Source organism: Cibotium barometz, chromosome 6, assembly GCF_041138505.1.
Source record: "Cibotium barometz isolate CiBa-2024 chromosome 6, ASM4113850v1, whole genome shotgun sequence".
Lineage (NCBI taxonomy): Eukaryota > Viridiplantae > Streptophyta > Polypodiopsida > Cyatheales > Cibotiaceae > Cibotium > Cibotium barometz.
The window spans coordinates 36,076,996-36,086,267 of record NC_141051.1 but is presented as its reverse complement, the minus strand read 5'-3'; positions in this window follow the sequence as shown (position 1 = coordinate 36,086,267).

The window sequence follows — 9,272 nt, the reverse complement described above, 5'->3', positions numbered from 1 at the left end:
AGTGGGGAGACTTGTGACAAAATCCATACTAATGCACTCCCACTTCATTTGGGGAATATCTAAGGGTTGAAGCTTTCCAGGCATCTTGACCCTTTCAGCCTTGATCCTTTGGCATGAGAGACACTGTTTCAAGTACCGAAGCACATCATTTTTCAAGCCTGCCCAATGAAAGCTCCTTCTTACCGCATTTAATGTTTTTGCATAACCTGGGTGTCTTGCAGCAGGGCTATCATGAGCTTCATGGAGGATTAGTTTCTTTAAAGCAGGATCCTTAGGGATACATAGCCTGTGAGATTGAAGTAGAGGCTTCCTTCATGAGTGGAGTATCCCTTGATTAGATTCTTCTCTTTCTCCGAATGTCCCCCTTCTTCTACTAACTTTATCATCCTCTGATAATCTGGGTCATGAGATGAGACTTCTTCCACCTTGACCAGTATGGGATTATTTGGCATTGAAATTGCATTCAAGAAAGATTTGCGGCTAAGTGCATCAGCTACCACATTATCTTTCCCAGGACGGAATTTGATGTCGAAATCATATTCTTGTAGAATTTCAATCCATCTCCTTTGTCGCATGTTGAGGTTAGGCTGGGTGAAGATCCACTTTAGACTTTTGTGGTCAGTTACAAGCTGGAATTTGCCTCCCAAGAGATAATGTCTCCATAATTTGAGGCAATGAACAACTGCTAAGAGTTCCAAATCATGGGTGGCATAGTTTGCTTCATATTGCTTCAGCTTGCGGGAAGTATAAGCGACTGGTCTTCCTTCTTGGCCTAAGACACCACCAAGTGCTAGACTACTAGCATCGGTAACCACTTCAAATTCCTTGGAGAAATCAGGAAGCTTTAAGACTGGGGCAGAAGTAATAATGACTTTCAGCTGATCAAAGCTATTTTGATGGATTGGCAGCCACACTATTTTGCAATCCTTCTTAAGAAGATCTGTCAAGGGTGCAGCTACCAAGGCATAATCTTTGATAAAAATCCTATACCAACCCGTGATTCCCAAGAACCCACAAACTTCACGAACTGATTTAGGGGGTGGCCATTCTAGAATATCCTTGACCTTGGCGGGGTCTACTGAGATGCCGTCTTTGGAGACGATGAATCCAAGATACTCAATTTGATGAGTAAAGAAGGTACATTTGCTCTTCTTGGCATAGAGTTTGTGTCTGCACAGCAATTGCAGAACTCTACGCACATGCTCCTCATGCTCTTCCATTGATTTGGAGTAGATTAGGATGTCATCAAAGAAAACAAGCACAAACTCATCCAAGTACGAGCGGAATATATCTTGCATTAGGCGGTTGAAGGTTGCAGGAGCATTGGTTAACCCGAATGACATTACAGTAAACTCATAGTGGCCATTAACGGGTATTAAAGGTTGTTTTGGGTATATCTGCTTCCTTGACTTTGATCTGATAGTAACCAGACCTCAAATCTATTTTTGAGAAGACTTTGGCCCCATGAAGCCTGTCAAGAAGTTCATCGATGCGAGGGATAGGATACTTATTCTTGACAGTGACTTGATTTAGCCCTCGATAATCTATGCAGAGGCGGAGAGTCCCGTCCTTCTTTTTTTGGAAAAGAACAGGTGCTCCCCACGGAGAGCTACTGGGGCGTACAAATCCTTGTTCAATGAGTTGGGAAAGTTGCTCCTTAAGTTCAATGGCTTCGGGAAGGGACATTTTATAGGGAGTTTTTGAGACGGGTTGAGCTCCAGGGATCACCTCGATTTCATGGTCGACTTCTCGAGGAGGCGGTAACCCTGTAAGCTCGTCAGGGAAGATGTCAGAGAATTCTTGGAACCAAGAGGGTTCTGTCTCCATACTAGGTTCAATGACTTTGTTGAGTTTGACTAAGAAAACTTGCTGACCCTTACGTGTCCCCTTGAGAAGATGTTTTGCCTTGACTACCCTAGACTTAGGTTTTCCTGTGATTCCCTGAACAGATATTACTTGGCCATGCTCATTTTCAAAAGTGATACTCCCCTGGTTACAATGAATGCTAGCTTTGTTTGCAATTAACCAATCCATCCCAAGGATTCCATCATAAATTCCTAGTGGCAAGACTCTAAAGTGACCATGAGTTTGCTCATTACCCAGCTCAAAATCAAGGTTTCCTATAGAGTGGTGAGATACTACTTCTTTCCCACTGGCTAACTCTACAATCATTTTTCTAGCTGATTTTTGACTCAAGTTTAATTTTTGCAAGCACCTAGGAGAAAGGAATGAATGGGTACTGCCACAATCAATCAAAAGCTGAAATGGCTTACCGTGATGAGTGGCGGGGGCTTGGATTACACCAAATTGTTTATTCGGACCTTGGTGTTCTACTGCCGCATGGACGATGGCGCGCTCTTCTTCAGCCTCTTCCAAGGTTGGTTCTTCACTTATAACACAGGCAGTTCTAGCAACTGTTCCTCCGCGGCCTCTGCCACGACCACTGCCTCTTGCACCTTGGTGGGTAGGGGTTCCACGGCCTTGATTTCCTCTGTTACCTTGGGGAAATGATGTTGCCATCTTGGGACAGTTGGCTCTAAAGTGTCCCAGCTCATTGCACTCAAAACACAGAGGGCCTTCTCTGGAAGAAGCAGCATACGAGCGGGGGGCAAAAGAGTTACCTTGTCGCCCTCTGTTGTAGTAGGGAAAATTCTGTTGAGGTTTCTTATAGGGTTGATCTCTAAGGTTTGCCTCAGGGTAAGATCTATTTTGATTCTTCGGTTTGTTAGCCTTCATTTCTTTCACAAGGGGCTTAGCTCATATGAGAGCATCCTGTAATGTGCTTGGCCTCATTGCTTCAAGGCGGGAATCTAGGGGTTCATTTAGCCCTTGGCAGAAACGAGCCACTTGCTGGGAAGTAGTCATAGCTGGGGCATACTTCCGAAGGGTAATGAATTTGGAATAGTAGTCCTCAAGAGTTAAGCTGCACTGTCTAAGACTAAAGAACTCATTCATCTTTATGGATTCATGGGATGGAGGAAGATATCTTTCCTTCACTGCCTGTTTGATGTCTTCCCACGTTTGAGAATGCTCGGTGACTTCCTTGTCACGGCACCACTGTTTCCACCAGAGTTTAGCATCTCCAGTGAGGCGAAACCGTGCGAGCATAGACTGATTTGCTACTCCAGTACCGGCAGCAGAGAAATAATCGTCCATCGCCTCAATCCAGACTTCAGCATCCTTCTCAACCTTTGAACCTTCTCCTTTAAAGGAGGGAGGTTGCATTTGCTTGAGCAGGAGCTTCTTCTCCTGGGTATCGGTATAAAGCGCATTGGGAAGTGGAGGGTGGTCATCCTGGCCATCATCGTAAAAACAATTTTTAAGATTACAAGATTCATATTTGCACAACGCTTAATTTTTGTAGAGCAAAACCATTGAAATTATTTTATTTCCAAATATTTACAAGGACAAGTTTTATTACAAAGATCTGAGACTAATATAATTAGTCTTATTTGACATCAAGGGAAATTCCTAGGCTGCACTGTGACATAAGGGTAGAGCGGTCCACATATGTGAAATATGGGGGTTCCGCTGTAGTTTCTAAGACTCTAAAAACTGATGGTAAGGGTGGTAAACTCTGGATTGGGGTAGGTCCCAACACTGCTACTCTATCAGCAGGTAAGACCTGCATCACTTTGTCATACACCCAACGATCCTGAGGTATGCGAACCCCATCTATAGTCACCAAGGTGTCGGCCCTGGGGGTACCGACGAACCAAAATAAGCGGATCATCTTCAGCTTCTCAATCCAACGAATCCGCTTAAGCTCGGTGGTAAGGTTCCCGATCTGATCTGCTCGGATGATGAAGTATCTTGGCCCATGACTCCAGAAATCTCTACCCCATCCTCTCTGAATACGAGAGAAATGAGGGAGGGATATCTTCTCTAATATCTACACCATGGTGTCGCGGAACTCGAAATTCGAGGAGTGACTAGCAGTCTCGATTGGAAAACTAGAAATTTGGAGTAGGCATCTTCCTCTTCCTACAATCATTCAAACATCGATTTAATTTATTTGTTTTAGTAGGATGTCTTTACTAATTAGCATTATGTAAGGTAAAACATTTATTACAAAACAGTCCTTAAACTGCAATTCCTAGGAGCCAAACTTGCTCTGATATCAATTGTAAGGTTCCTCCCTTTAAAAATGGGAGAAACACTTAAGATAGTCCGCTAAGTCTTATCTTGGGAAAAAATTCCCTATTCATCGACACCTTGACCCTGTAGAGATTCAAGGATACGATTCATAGGTATGACCTAGCTCTATCCCGCAGGGGGAGCGTGATTTCCTAAACATCAAATCACCCATAGGGCAATTGATCAAAAATTGGGCAACTACTAGACTTGATGTCTAGAGACAACGCTTTTTTCCTCATCTTATGCAAGGCACAGCCGCTGACCTAGTTTTCTAGAATAGAGTTGCCCAAGAACCTAACTATCTAACGTAGGGCTTTCACTTAATCTATTGGAAAGCTACCCGACTAATCGGGTCCACCCATCCGTAGGATGGTGCCGTCAGGGCATTCCATCCTCCCACTTTCCACCCTACTCACGCATCAATTTGTTTTCTAATTAATACTACCACACTGTTTGACATAAATAAGCATATTCCTTAATTAGGGCCCTTCTTCACAAGGTTCGTTATAACAGCCTTCTTACACAATACAATCATACCAAAGACAAGATGCAATTATATAAAAAGTTTATACATGAATCCATTTCCATACAAGCCAATCCGGCTCTCTTATTCTTATTCTGCCGATGATCTAGAATTCGGCCTTCCAGCCTCTACATGCTGGGCAAAACCCTACGGGACCATACACCTCATCGTCGGCCGCTGGCAAGGACTCAAGCCGGCCTGTCGCCCTCTCAGGCTCCATCGCTCGATCCTCCCGCCCCTCAGAGGGATGTCTGCGCACTAGGGTGGGCTTATTTACCGCACTAGCCTGGGCCCTCAGAACTAGGCAGCCTCATAATCTCTCGCCTCAATCGGCGATCGTTATTCTCCCAAAGGTATGAGGGATACCTTGGGCCATTCCCGGGCTTTGCTAATGACGCCGCCCGGCTACACAAGCACGGAACGGAGTTAGCGTTGAAGCTAAAAGAAATCTTGAATTCCAAAGATAATAACTTCAATGCAATTTTCTAAGTATAGCATTCACAATTCATGAAGATAGCAATTTCAATGCAATTTATCGAAAACAACATCACATAATTCGTAATTTCATATAACTTTTATGTCCTCGTTTTAAAAGAAAAAGACACCATTCATTAATACTAATTTAAGAAAAATTCTCTTCTTTTGAAAATTAACCAAGCTAACCTGGCCACCGTTTCCTTGAGGGACTTGAAAAGGGAGGACTAGAGCCGCATTGGGCGCATCTCCCTCCATCTCGTTGTTACGTGCGCCTCTTGAGGCAATATTTTGCCGTCTCCACGATGAGGCCATCTTAGGCGTCGCCTTGTAGAGCTCGCTGCTGCGATCGAAACGCTTCAGTCGGATCTGAATTCCGAGCTCGTTTGCTCACCGTATAAGCAAAAGAATATGGCGCACGAACCCTCGCTTGAGCCAAAAATCCCTTACTAAAGTCTACGCAAATGGGGGGGGGGGAATTGTGAGATGTCCTTAAGGCCAAAGGCAAAAACGTGGAGAGGGCTGGGAGGGGTTGCTGCAAGCCTCTCTGTAAGTCTATGCACACGGGGGGGGGGAGGGGGGCAGGGAGAGAAGAGTTAAGGACACTGGTCCATGGCAAGAGGAGGATGGAGGAAAATTGGCTTATCTGAAAAGAGCCAAATGAGGGGGTGTGAGAGGGGTGGCTGCAAGGGCGGCTGTACTTGCAGCAAGTACGCTACGGCGGCACGGACGGCGGCACAACAGGACATACGCTACACAGAAGTGCGTGTCGACTGAGGAGCACCCCGGGGGTTTATATAGCCGAGGGGTGAGGGTACGGGCGCTGCGCAAAGCAGGGACGAAAGGACGGTGTACCTTCAAAGGCTATGGATCAGTGGCCTGCATGGGTCTACGGGAAAGGTACGGTGTCGGTTGTCTGTGAAAGGAGTGGTACGCATGTACCTTATCCGGTCTGGGTGTCCACCTAAGGGTGCGCGTGGACCATACAATGGACGGCCGTCCTTTGGTTCTTGGGCGACCATTGTACGGACGCCCTAGTAAGTGTGTACGGACCAAATTTTGGGACGGGACACCCAAATTTGGAGCACCCGCCTCGATTTGCGTGCCGGACCGCCCCGGGGGGTGAAATTTTTTTTTTGTCCGAGAGGTTCTCCTGGTCGCAGGGGTTCAGACCGTTCGTCAATCGGACGTGCGGTCGTGCATTTATTAAGGTTTAAAGGTCGCCGTTTTTTAACTAAAATGATTAAAATTAGCGTATAGGCTTCATCCGGTGTCCGTTTTGGATGCTGTAAAATCTTATATTAGGGTAAAATCGCACGCAGATTCCAAATTTGGGCTCAGAATTTGAAGATTCTAAGTAGAAATGACTCAAATAATAAAATCATTGATATTTATACCATAAAAACTCATAATTACATGGACATTTCTTTATTAGTGAAGATGGGTACGTTACTCCTAATTAAAGGTTCTTTTTCTCGACGACTATTTCCATATTCATTCTCAATTTTCCAATTGAATTATATTCAATATTCCTCTTTTTAAAAAAAGAATTCATGGGATTTACAGAAATCAATTCTACCCATATTTCCACTTTTGATAAATAATCATAAATTGAATTATACTAAAATTTTCTCTTCTTCCCATTTAATTTCTTGGATCTCAAATACCATGGGAATTCCTCTATTTGTATTTGATTATTTACATTCCAATGTCATGGGAATTCCTCTTTTTTCGTCAATTATTTCTCATAAAATAAATTCATCTAAAATAAAATATCCATTATTTCAATATGCTAGGAATTTCTCTTTTTCCATCTAAATGATGGAATTTCAAATGTCATAGGAATTCCTCTTTCAACATTTAAATATTTCTCATAGATAAATAAATTTATCTAAAATTCATCTTTGAATTTAAATACAATACTCATTAATTCCAATATGCTAGGGATTTCTCTTTTTCCATCTAAATGATGGAATTCCAAATGTCATAGGAATTCCTCTTTTAACATTAAAAATGAATTACTAGAAATTCCTCTTTTGCTATTTACTATATGCATAAACATAAAAATCAAATTTTCCATGATTATAATGAGAATCATTCAATTAATCTAGGATGATTAATCCTAGAATATGGTAGGAAGTCCTCTTTTCATAATATAAATGAAAATGATTTATGTGTTTATTTTTTAGAAATTTTACCATAGCTCCGCTGCTATTACTTGATAATTCTCAGTATATTAGAAAGAATAAAGTTTAGTGATATAACACCATATTAGGGAATATGGAAATTTCCCACAAGTTTGGGACACGTGGTCAAAAGTTTGGATTAACCATAACTTGAACACCTCTAATCCAAAATGAGCGCTTTATAGCACTTTAGATTCCATTTTTCAAGCGCTTTCCAACGATAGGTCATATGATAGGGTTTTGAGAAACTTACAAACATGTTATCCATGTCCCCTTTTTAAGTACTCAAAAATGGGAATGGGAAAATTCCCAAATTCACTAATATGGTGTTATATCCCTATGATTAGAATAACCACTAATTGGATCATTATCCAATTATGGATTGATTCTTAATTTTACCATAAATTTAATAGCATAAAAGTATTAAAAAGCTATTATTTTGGCCTCCAATTAGACAAGCATAGAAATTACTTTTAGATTAGAGAAATGCTTCATGAGAGAAGCTTCATTTGAATTGAGAATAGGTCATATGAATGACCATTCTTTGGGGGAGAGAGAGACATGCTTAAAAAAACATTATAATTCAAGCATAAATGAAAATTTATGTATTTCTTCATTACAATACATTAAAGAACTTCAATAGTATTCAAAAGAAAATTAATGCTTCTCAAGCTTGAGAGGGGTTGAGAAGAGAAACATTTGGAGATTTAAGAAAAAGAAGATAATAATCCACACTTTACCTCTTAAATTACTTGATTCTTTGATCACAGTAGAGGCACCTAACCAATCAATTGGTTTGCTATGTTTATGAAGTCTCCAAGGAAGGAAGAGAGAGAGAAGCTCCAATTTCTTCAATTTGTAGAGGATTTTTAGAGAATAATAGAAAATATCATTATTTCAGTATAGTACTAGCATGTACTAGCATGGTATAGTTCTCATATTTTTTTACAAAGGGCTAAGGACCTATTTATAGGTGAGGGAGGTCTCTAACCAAGTTCAACTAGTTTTTAGAATTTTCCAGGTTCAGTTTGACTGAATTTGGACCTAGTTTGGCTCCCTTTTGATTTGGTTGTATCTAGGAGAGAGGAGAGATAAAAATATCACAATATTTTTGAGTTTAAAACTTCACTGCACATGTGAAATAGGTGCCTCCTTGAAGAGCTCCCTTCTCCTTACCAAGGTGTCAAAATTGAATCATTATACCCAAATATCTCATTTTTTTTAGTACTCATAGTTTTTTACTAATAAACCGTGTCCTTAGTCAACTCTTCATCTTATCTGACCATTTACTCATTTTTGGAGGTTTTTCTTTTATAAATTGGATTTATCTCCTCCCCACACTTGGATTGATCCAATTGGTCCATAGGAACCTTAATTTGACCACCATAATCCAAAAATTTCTGAAAACCTAGACCCTTAGGCTAAGGTCCTTTATACTTCTTTTCAATTAATTCCAAATGCACATTGGAAAGTTCTTTTTGAAATTCTGTTTCAAGGAAAGTTCTTCCCTCTAGAAGAGGCCACTTGTTGGGAGAAAGAAGAAGAATTGGCGAAGAATTACCCCCACTTGGGAGTAGAGTCCTCAGAGAATTCTTAGTAAAGTGGAAGTTCTTTCCTCTAGAAGACGCCACTTGGGAGAAAGAAGAAGAGTTTGCGAAGAATTACCCCCACTTTGCGAGATGAGGACATCTCGCATTTTTCAAGTGGGAGAGGATGTAAGATTCCTCCTCAGCCAGAATAACAAATAAGCCTCTACTTCAATCCCTTGTAATCATTCTGTGTTTCTGAATACAAGAAAATATTATTTTTCCTTGTTTGGCCTAGTGAGATAAAAATTTCTAGAGTGTGGTAAATCAATATTCGGATATTTTTGGATAAATAAATTCTACAGATATCAAAAAATGTTTCCTTGAAACAAAAAATTAAAATAGATTTTCCAAGGTGCAATTGGA